The 12,271-nt window shown below is 37.0% G+C and overlaps 1 protein-coding gene across 2 annotated transcripts in view; it reads left to right on the top strand.

The window, feature by feature from the left end:
* The window catches only part of IP3K2 (Inositol 1,4,5-triphosphate kinase 2), a 409,624-nt gene that overhangs the window by 324,454 nt on the left and 72,899 nt on the right, over positions 1 to 12,271 (top strand). The window lies entirely within an intron of this gene.

Here is a 12,271-nt window from a genome sequence, read left to right as displayed (position 1 = left end):
ATTAAGGAATCCTTAGGGCCTATACATAAACTAATTTATATTTGTGAAAGATCGAATAGTTTCATTTCACATGTTATTGTTATTCTCTTGTAATTAGTATAATGTGGGGAAATTCAGAAGCGAGATGGGACTTTTTGACTAGAGGTGGGACTGTATAACTGATTCCAGTGATTCCAATATCTCTTTTACTACAAATCACCTGCAGTTGTTCATCGTTCTTTAAGCTACAGAGGATATCCATGCGTCCTTAAAAATTTATTTCTTATGCAAGTTTCACAATTGACTCCCTGTAGTAACATTTAATCGTACATTCCTCATTAACGCAATCCGGAAGGAGTTTTAAAGTTTCACTTGTACAACAATTAAAAAAAAAAAAAAAAAAAAACTGGTTATATTGTTGCGTACGAGACAAGACGAGAAGCAACATTTCTTCTCTCGTTTTCGAAACGAAACTAGAAATTTCTCGAGTCCCGTGGACTAGTTCACTCGAGTCTTAGGTCTCAAACACTATTTTCGTGTTACACGATTCATAGTATAAAAATTATAAATAGATAAAGTAACACAATGAAGAGCATTTACCAATGTTGAAAAATAGGCAAGTCCTCTTTCAATATATAAATAAGTTTTGAATGTTCTTATATCACATCTTTTGTGGATCTCTTGTGACGCGGAAGGATTCTGAAAACTTCTGGATGAAATTAAGTGGAAAAAAATCGATGCATAAATTTTGAACTTAAATTTACTAAAACGAGACGAGGAAAGCCTTTGAAGAAACAAGACTAGAAAGATTTTTTTTTTTCGAGAACTGAGACGAGATTTCTGAAGAAAAAAATCGCGAAAGAGACAAGGAACCCTTATTTCTCGTTCTATTTGTGGATAACACAATGTAGAATTCAGTAAAGTCTATTAGGTAGATTAAAGTTTGGGAGAAGCCGACTACGTATTAAAGCGTTTTTATCCCAATTCTTTGTATACTTCCTCGAGACTATACAACCATTTCGACACGTAGGTTCGTTAGTGTTGTGTATGTTTAGGAGTAGCTTTGCTTCATTGAGATCTACAGTATGAGAAAACTGTTTTTTAGTTGTTATGCCTTTTCGACACATGACACTCGAGATCTTCAATTTTCTTCTGAAACCTTGCCAACAATGTTTCTTGTTGGCCATGCAGAATGAAACCGAAATGCAGAGATGCAGAACCGAAATGCACTCTTCAAAGCAGAGAGTTCCTTTTGAATTAACATTGAAGAACGTTGTTCTGTATTTACTCATTTACTAAACTAAAATTGTTTCTTTTACATGAAGAACGAATTCACTATGCGAATACAGTTATTATTATTATTATTTTGCAGGAAATGACCTTCGCGAGATAGCTATATAAAATTGAGGCGGAATAGACTATGAAGTATAGTTGCGTGTCGATAATTATGGCGTGGTCTTAGTTTCTTATGTACAAAATAAATTTGCAACGTAGAGAAAAAACGTAGTTAATGATATATCACTAAATATATAAAACTGTAACCAACCAACAACCTTTGTCAGTATGATCAATGAGCACACTTTCCTTTATATTTGTGATTATGTCAGTTATAGAGCTACGAGGATATATAGCTCATATAGGATAGATATTTATTCATTGTTGCTAATTTACTGACGATATACAGGGTGGCCCAAAAGTAGGTACACCCTTGCATTCATCAAGTATAACATTCAAGTTTATGGATTTATTTAATTCGTCTCTTCCAAGCTTAAGATGTAAGAATACATTAAGAACAAATAATGAAGAAACTAAGACATGACATAAAATGCAATGAGCTGATCAGTACGGTACTGTATACCTACTTTTGGGCCACCCTGTATATAAATTGATATGTATATGTATGCTCCAGCATAACTCTGGAACGCCTGGAGGAACTTTCACCGAACTTGGCAAATGTTATTATTTACTGTCTGGGAAAGAGGACTGTCGGGGCAAGACTCCCTAGCACACCTAGAGGAAGGAGGAGACCTAAAAATGATCGAAAATGATCTCTATTAGAGTCGAATATAGTTTCTCAGTGTATAGATTTAGCAGCTCAAAACACAAACGACAAACTAATCACATCTTTTATTGTAATATTCTCGGCGTTTCTCTTTGCACCCATCTAGAGATCAGAAGTTGAAAAAATGAAATGAAATCTTTAAGTTTTACGTCCCATGGTTATGCCGATTAGGCTAAAGGAGACGGTGATGATGAGAAATGAATGAAAGTTGGAATGAAGAAAGTAGGAGGAAACGGGAGAACTCTGAGAAAACCCACGAGCACGGTGTTTGTCCATCACAAAGTCCACACGGGCGCGGGCTAGGATCGAACCAGGGACCCGAAGCACCGGAGGTGAAGGCTCTACCACTGAGCCACCGCGCCCCCCAGATCAGATATTGATATTTGAAACTTGTTTTATGTTCCACTAATTTATTTTATATTTCTAAAGCCACTGTATCGAACAATACAGAGGAGAAAGTTACATTTTTGCGTTTGTTAGAAGTTTTATTTTTTAAAAGGGGGTGGAGGCTAGTACTTTGTTTTAGGCTTTTACAATTACTACACACCAGTATAAGGAAGTGAATGCAACTTTGCATTTTTTATTTCGTGCTTTTAAACGGTACAAGTCTAGTGTTCTCGATTTTAATTTTTGAAATATAACATTCCTAAGGTTCACATCTCACCAGGAATGCCCATCCCGCCAAGAGCTTGAGCAAAATTCTCCAGATTTACTATTCTTCCGTCAAATTTACCGTTTTTCTTCCCAAATTTACCTCTCTCCAATTTGATTTTATCATTTTTAACGATAAATTATGTTCCCCAACGATCTCATGGGCGCAATCTGTCCCCTAATACCCACATTTTGGCACCCTTGTATCTCACCCCCTCAGAGAGTTGTTTGGCCGGCCATGGTAACCTTCAGCAAAGCGAATCTTTCAGTTAATCTTCTGAAAAGTTTATGGTTTTGAGTTTGGTCACTTCTCTGTTAAAGTTATGAAGCGTAAAACAGTCTTCAGATTGTATGCGAAACACTAAAAGAAAGCAATAAAAACAAACGAAGAAAATAAACATGTAGTGTTTTTTTGTGAAATCCTGCTTTCTAATCTTTTCAAAATACAGCTTAACTAATTATTCTTGTGTTCTGTTTCAGGTGAGTGACAAGTTAAAGCGGACAGATCATGAACAACTTCACGGTCTGAGAGCTGAGTGTATGTAAGTATTCGTATACTGTACTATATAAGATGTAACTGTTGTAGCTTCCCACCAAACGATAAGAGTCATGCATGTACGATAATACCAAAATAACGTGCAAAATGACTATCAAGTGAGTGACGTGTTGTTGTTCTGATTACGAGTGAAAAGATGCATGAAGGAAGGACAAATATGTGGAGATAATTTTAGAGATCCTTCATGCTTTTCTATGGGTCAAATACCTGCGAGTTCTTGTAAGACAATAAGCGAAATTTGTTCGCTTCTCCAATATACAAGAATTCTCCTATTCGAAAAGCATCTTTCCTCAAATAAAATAAAATAAAATAAAATAAAATAGATTTATTTGAAGTCGGAGCAAGTATCGTTCCCGAGTTAGAACCTTGCGATCTAGAATGTTCTCTCTTAGATGATTGACTTTGCAACTTAAGAGTCTTCATCCCGGCGAAATTAAAATACCGCTAATTTTACAGTAATTATGTGACTTGTGATAACGGTACCTCACGCTAAATAATATTGTCTAGGGCGCTCTTGTTCCATATTTCAATTATCTTTTATCTATTTGAAGATACCACGTAATTACTGTAAAATTAGCGGTATTTTAATTTCACCGGGATGAAGACTCTTAACATTGATGAACGTTTTCACTTCTTAAACTTTCTGGGCCGTTCTTTGCTAAGGCCGGGTAATGCTCTTGCTAATATCATTGGTACGGCATGAAACTAGGCAAAAGATGCAGTCCTGCTCTCTTCTATTATGGCCGGCCGCACATTGAACAGGGACAGGACAGCCAGGTCGAGGCGCAGTACTGTGAGCAATGGAACAAAGCCTCGTACCGCAACGAGCACGTTGTAGACAAATGTCTCTCCAACGTTGTGAATCATTCACACCATCAATGCACTCAGGGCTGTTTCTGCATCCTTTCCTCCCTCCCCCTACCTCGGCTTGACTTCTACCTCTTGTCAGTATGCAGCCGGCCTATTATTGGTTGTCTGCCACAGTAGCATAACAATAACTATCCGGGTCCGCCTGCAAGAGAATTAATTCGGGTCCCCTAAAATGTAATAAAAACTTACGGGAACTAAATGAATTAGTTAGCTGTGGCATATTACAGTAGAGAAAAATGCAAGTTCGTGCACTGTTTATTATTACTCAATCGAATTACTAAATCATTTAGCATATGAATTAGTAATATTTTAAAATTAAGTGTGTATCTTCGTTTATATGTTAGTTATGTATAATCGACATATTGAATTCGCTTGATTTCACGGCTGATACATTTTATGACACATTGGGAGAAAGAGAGTCGATATACAGAAGGCTGTTCGCTTCATATTCGACCATTTTTTTGACGCGTACTTACTTTAAGAACCGCGCCGCCATCGCTGATCATGTTCTGTTGGACCCCCAGCATTTTGGACTATCATACGGCATCGCAGTTTCCATTGCAGCTATTACGGTGCAGAAGAGGCATGGAAATTCTGTCCCACTACTCTTTGCACGCTTTCCATAGACGATCAAGGGTGCATGGGCGGCAATGTTGAAGACGGCGTTTCGACAGTCCCAGTGGGCAAAATCTCATTGCGTTGGCATCTGGGTTTTTCAAAGGAATGTCTTCAAATGGAATGACACGAATTCGTAATTCCTGTGCCTTTCCTGATAAAAACGTAGTGATGTTCTGGCGATATGACTCGAAGCCTTGTCCATATGGATCACCACCTAGTTTGAGTCCATTCCATACAATTGTGAGATGTCTCGGGTAGATAGGTGTCAGAATGGATTCTTGAAAGTATATTGCATTCACCTTCACGTTTTTGTTCACCTTGCGTATCATCAACTTACCCTCATATCCGAATCCCATAACAACCATAAAGCCACGAGCACGAACACAGTTGCTGCGCACCTTGCCGTCAATATCACGGTATACGATCGCCTGAATATAACCACCAGCAGTGAGATTGATAAGATTTATCTATTGTAACTATCTTTTTCCATTTGGAACCCGCCGGGTACTTTTCATACAGTTTTTTACAGTTCATCTTACGTTCGACAATGTGACGTAGGGTGACAGGTGGTGCACACAGGCTTTCTACACACACTTCAACCGGAGGCAGTTTTGAATTGCTTTGTTCACCGTTGAAGGTGCGAGGTGGAAGCTGCGTCCCATATCAAGTTGCGTTGGGGGATTTTCTTGGCACGCCAATCGATGGATTCCCCTTAGCACTATGGGTGTCACTTTGCTTGCATCCCTTCTTCTGGTGGTTTTCGTAGGTGAATGTTTCGCAAGGGAAGTCTGTTGTGTGTAACGGGCCACAATAGCTTTCGCAGTAATCACCCCGAGCGTTAACGCATTTTCACGACACTGTTTCATAATGGGTACATACAAAAACTTAGCATGGAAAAGGGCCATTACCTAACCCTCCCAATACTGGTTACCGATTTTCGGCATCCTTGATAATACTAAGACCTACAAGGTCAGACACAAAATTGTTCCCGCCAGCAAATCCATAATTTCAGCATAATACACAAGGTGGCAGCACCAAAATGAAACGGGCGGATATACAATGAACAACTGTATTATCGGTGATATTGGTCAGTTTTTTAAACTGTGACCATCCTTAACAACTGCATTGACCTTAGCACAAAACCAAAATATGCAATTAAAATATCAAAATATTTGATATTTTGGTAATTCTTTATTCTACCCATTCCTTTATTTTATATGACTATCCTATAAAACCGCCGTAATACTTTCTCATTTAAAAAAGGAGAAATTCATTTAGAAAAGAGGAGATATTGCGGGTCCCACGGCACTAATGCACGGCAGGTCTTCACGTTAACGTTGTGAGCATACCCTGTTTCGTGGAATTTTTTAAGTAATTTTCCTGTTGTAGTATATATTATTGACTACATGATGTCTCCTGTCGAACTCAGGGAAGTTCCCCTTCTGTGTTCATCCTTCGCAAGCATCTAGACTAATACAGTACATCTCTACTTGGCTGTTTTCTTCAATGACAGATTGTCTGTCATTCGCTCATAGTTCTGCTAATTTGTATAGTAACCTGTCGTTCATAGCTTTGCCACTTTTTAAAAAAAGGAAGAATTCAGTGCCATATTCAAATGGGTTCTTTCTCATCCCGAAAATTGGCAACTGTTCCGTGTTGTTACATATGAGACAATAAATTTTTGTAACGTAAAACGAGAAAATCTGAATACTTGTAGGGAATTCGGAAAAATTTTCTGTAAAATATGATGAATACTGGAAATTATGACATTCTCAACTCTTCTAGCATCTTTCTTTTCCTTCTTTTATTCTCTTCTCACGCGCACACAGAAAAACATATTCATCCATGTCAAGGTTGACAAGACCGCATCCATCTAAACAGCATTAGTCAACAACCCTATGAGGGAAGAAGGAGACTAGATCAAAGTCAAAAGGAAGAAGAAGAGACTGGGTTTGAATGATGAACTTCTGCTGCGGAATGATCGTTTGGTAAATAGCGAATTATTCGCTCTGCTACTTTTTTTGTGTGTGTAACGCATGAGATGGGACTGTAATTTCTGAAATAAATGGGGATACCTTCTCTAGCGTTTACGTACGTACACAGGTGCCGTTGTTGTTAGGTTTTAATGATGGCCAGTTGATGTTTCTATTTTGGTTAGCGGGAAATTTCTTCGTCTAAATGGGAAACTGTATGGTTTCGGGCGGAAAATCTGGTGTTACGAAACTGACAACGTTGAACAGATGAAATGTGTTGGGATGTAATAACATTTTCCTCTTTTTAACGCGTACAGTGACGAACACGGTCCCCAAAGCTCATTGACTGGTAGTTTTTAAGAGCGAAAGAGAACAGTGCGAATCATTAGCCTATATTTGGATTACGTATATTAGTATGAAGCTATGAGAATTAAATTTGGGCGTAAGAAAGTAAATAAGAAAAAGTGAATTACCTTCAGGCATACTTAGTTCTCTCATATGACTCCATAAGGCTGTATATTGGTACTAGTGATATGAACTTACAATGTGTCATGATTGTTCTGATAGAACTCCCTAGTAGCTAAGCCGTTAGCGTACGCGCCTTTAGCGTTGGAGATCCGGGTTCGAATCCCGCCGGGAGCTCATGTAGTTCGAATTCCACGTTAATCAGAAGATCCCGTCTCATCTACGCTACTGAAAGATACGTTAAACTCAAAATCAACTCTATGACTGTTCTGATGTACCAAGCAGGGCAAGAGACTTTATTTAGACGATTTATGAGTAATTTAGCTGAGTTTTGGGCTAAGTCGCTGGGCTCAAGTCTGATTTTACAGTAGTTCAACCCCAACAGTTTTCAAATCGATCTAACCAAAAACGAAACTTTAAAAGAACTAGTGTCGATTTTTACTTGGAAACTTACATACTTTTTTAAAGTGTATATGTGGCTAAGAAATTTATTTAGCCTGCAACGCCGTTTTGAAGCAGTGTAGGTTTCTTTGGATATGTGAAATCTAAAATAGTCCATAATATCTTTAATTTATATAAAAAGAAGGAATTTGATTTTTAAATTGATAGCATCAGACTTATTCTGATTTCTATAGTAGTCGAAGACAGCTTTTTATTGAAGTTTACCCCTTTACACGGCCGGATCCAGGATTTTCTGAGGGGGGTGCACCAAATAACTGCCAGTACATTTGAATTAAATTGAGTTTTTAAAATTCCTTTAGGCATCTGTAGTGTGAATGAGTAATTGCCCTGGAAATGCTAAGTGTTTGCTCTCGATGAATCCTTTTCCTTCGACCTCCAGAAAATTGACTGAAACTATTGATTTTTGCAAAACTCTCTGCTACCTTCTCACTTTACACAGTGTGTATTTACAGCGAAGGGGGGTGCACATGCACCTTTGCACTCCCCTAAATCCAGCCCTGAATGTAGATATTGAGGAATACAATTCTGTATTTGCAATAATAATAATAATAATAATAATAATAATAATAATAATAATAATAATAAAGTTTATTAATACTGTAAATTGTGACATTATTACTAGCCTATGAAGACTAGACGCGCACGTTAAGCCGGATGATCCACGGAACTGCATAAGCTTCCATCGTTCTTATTTCAGGCTTTGTGTTTTTATCCATATTAATACTGTTAAATCGAGTATTTTGCTTCACGATGTTGAGTAAATACAGAAAGTACGGTATATTTTATTCCACTACCGGAAATAGAACGCAGGTCATAATCAACATGCTTAATAATGAAATTTTAACCATTGTCTAGCATGTCAAGTAACGCACATAAATATGCCTAGCAAATGTCCCCACAAGTTAACTGTGGACAATATTTTTTCGTTCCTCCTCCTACGTCTTTCATATAGAATTCGTCTAAAGTCGTTCGCACCAAGTGGACTTTGTGGTGGACAAACACCGTGTGCGTGGATTTTTTTTCGGGGTTCTTGAGTTTCCTCCCAATTTAATCATTCCTCCATTGCATTCCTTTCTCATCATCACCGTCTCCTCTAGCCCAGTCGGCATTACTTGAGAGACGTAAAACTGAAAGATTTCATTTTTTTTCTTCTTTAACTCGAAGTCAGGCCCGCGAAATTCGAACACATTTGTATGGGATCTTAGTGATCCTCACTAACACTTCTCTTCTAGGCCAAATATCAATAAACGCTTAAACATTTGTTTAATTATTTTAAATGGAAATTCCTAATACCAAAAAATCCATATTTCTAATTAAATCAGAATTTATTCATTCCAGAATTTCTTCTGTACATTTTAAAGGTCATTATAAAATTGTATTTTTTCTCTAGTAATTATTACGTAAAATTACGTACAGTAAACATTTATTCTTCCATAGCAATTTGCTAAGCACTCGAGATGCGTTTGCGATGTTGACTGACGATCTCAATGCAGTGGATGATGTGGTCTTCAGAATAGCTTCCCCCACAAATGGCACTCTCCTGCAGTGGCTTCTCAGTGAATTTTGGAATGGCTCTTCTACTTCCTACAACAAACGGAAGTTCTCTTTAACGTTTTCCGTCGTGGAAAAATTCTCTCAATAGCTTATATTTTCAACCTTTTCCTAACATGGTCATTCTGATCAAAACTATAACATCAGCTAGAAGTCTTTTCTGGCACGTCTGAATTATGAGACGGGTTTCAGTCATTCCTTATCTATTTCATTTCTGTGCTTCTTTATATTTCTCCTTCTAGTGCGTTGCATCTCTGTCAAATTCGTTAATCTCTTCATAAAGATGAATACGTTTCGGTTTATGGACAAAGCATTCTTCCAACATAGGGCCGGATGTTTCTGTTTTGTATTAACACTTCCTACACACTACATCTGATACATACTAGCTTGGCTCAATACAGTGCAACATTAACACCAAAGTAATTTCGAGTGCATCAATAAACTATTGTCGCTCATTAATCCATTATCGAAAAGGAACCTATTTAAGACGATAGAATTCTTGAAATAATTGTTTCCCTTATACTTTGACTTTTCAAGTTTCACCATTCTATTATGTTGTTCTTCTCGAGGTCTTTTTACTTACTACTGTAGTTTCCTCAAGGTGATAAATCTCAAGATGTCGACATCTTACTGGATTATATTAATTGAATTGCAACCTCCCATTTCACTCTCCTCCACATCGAATTTCGATTTTTTTTTTTTTTTTTTTTTAAATAGTGGTATGCCACAGAGATCCTGTGTACTGTCCAAGGTTAGGTGTTGCGCAGTCTGTCAGTCAGAAGTTATTTTATATACATATTATGTTAGATCCTTCACTCTCTGCATTTGCCTTATACTTTCTTTTAATTTAACAAAGACAATGTAGATATTTTCGGAATTTTTGAAAGCAATGCAGAGGTAATTATATTATAGAACCAAACAAAATTTTATGAAGACAGGCTATACATACATCACAAACACACACACACACACACACACACACACTATATATATATATATATATATATATATATATATATATATACCCTGGTAAATTTGGACGAGACAAAGAGATTAATTTGGTTTTTAAGTTGATCATAGTTTAGGGTGTCAAATTGATTCTGATTTTGTAATTGTAAGACAAAATCGAGAGCTACATCCTGTAAATACATCGGGAGAATTTCTTTCTTCTTTTCGGGGATCCATGCCTGGAGTAAAGCCAAATTATCAAATAACATGAAAAATCGATCCGGGTCGTCTGTACTGTGGCCAGAATATCTAGTTAGATGAAGAATATTAACAGGTATACGGGAGCCTGATTCTGTCATATTATTATTATCTTCTTTATACGTATTTTTCCCAGATCTAGTTGTCGGCATAAATACCTGCTAGCCTAAACGAATTAATTCACCGCTAAGAATAATGAGTGTGCATATAGCACTACGGATGTTTTTATATATATATATAATCCTGCTTTAGTAACACTAACACTAATACTGTACTTTTAAAAGTTTCGTTAATAAAAAGAGCGTCCCGTAAGAAAGTCCTTTTAATGTCTGTAAATAGACGCCCACGCATCTACCATGTAAAATTCTTTCAGTTCACAAGGTAGAGCAATTACCGTACACGGGAGTTTGGACTTTCCCATCACCTTTTATTATAAAGTCTTCTTAGATACAAAATTACAATAAGTAGTTCATCTAATATATTGGGTAAGATTAAGATAGGAACCCAATGACCAAGCGTCGTGAAAGGGGTTTTAGGTGGTTCGATCAACCTGGGCAGATTGATGCTCGATGATGCGTGCTGCTCTCTTTTATCCTGGAGTATCGGCTGCAATCGGTGATCTCCGTCTTGCCGACTGCTGGCGATTGTTGGCGATTCCTCTTTGGGACCGTCGTCTGCTTGTTTTTGTTTACTATCAACACGTGTAGTACACATGGTAATTGCATGATACGGTGACATGCGGAACCTTATATATATATATATATATATATATATATATATATATATATATATATATATATATATATATATATATATATATATATATATATATATATATATATATATAATTGTGTATGTGTGTGGTGTGTGTATGTGTAACTAACGAAGCCAATCTAGTGGATCCCCATTTTTCGTTTTTTTTTTTTTTTTTAAAGACCTACTCTTTTCAAAACCTGATAAGACTTGAGTCACCTTGGCCCTCATGCTGGTCTAGTGGCTAGCTAGCACATGTGCCTTTGGTGCGTGTAGTCCCGGATACGATTCCCGGTTGGGGGAAGGGAACAAAAATTTAATATCACATTCATTCATTTTCATTAATCATAGTCGTTGTAGCCTAAAGGACATAATCGTGGGACGTTAAAGTAAAATCAATCCATTCACCTTGCTTGTTATCCTCTTTTCCTTCGCCAACCTTTCGAAAATTACATTGGAGTGATGTTAAAGAGATGATAACTTTTTTCTCGTAAAGTATCAACAAGAAGTTATCAACGGCTGTCAGAACGCAATATACTGTAAAAGACCAAAGGTCTGTCGTGTTGAACAGTTGTATTGGTTGTATTGTGAATGATCTTTTTCCATTTCATATGTTCAAAGCCATGATATAACCTTGTGTAAGCGAAAGCATTCTTATGTTCCGAAAAGAGTGTTTATGGCCGGATGTATGCTTTGGAAACTAATTTTGCAAACACGTAGAGAATCACACACATTTTAAGTTGTACGTTATGTTGTGTTGTTCGTTGTACTGACCTGAATTGGTCTTCTTTATGAACTTTTTCTTCTTCAAAGGTGCTTTCATTTTTTTTCTTTCTTTTAACGTATGTTATTAGCCAATACATGTTTATAATCTCCCAGGAAACTCGTAAGTTTAAGTTACCTAAAATAACTTGTCTGTGGTTTGTTGAAAGACAAGCTATTTTGGAATCAGTTCTTTAACAACCCTTTCTTTTCTAAGGACAACACGTTCGTTACATTCCGATACGCTTGTTATATCATTTAGTCTTTCACCTAACCTTGTTAGTTTAGTGCATGACTTTGGTGTACGTGGATGTGGGTTAGATTCCTGGTCATCATCATCATCATCATCATAGTTGCGGCAAG

Source organism: Thermobia domestica, chromosome 9 (genome assembly GCF_964235325.1).
Source record: "Thermobia domestica chromosome 9, izTheDome1.hap1.1, whole genome shotgun sequence".
Taxonomy (NCBI): domain Eukaryota; kingdom Metazoa; phylum Arthropoda; class Insecta; order Zygentoma; family Lepismatidae; genus Thermobia; species Thermobia domestica.
Note: the sequence above shows the minus strand (reverse complement) of the source record. Positions and strands in the feature narration are given on the sequence as shown.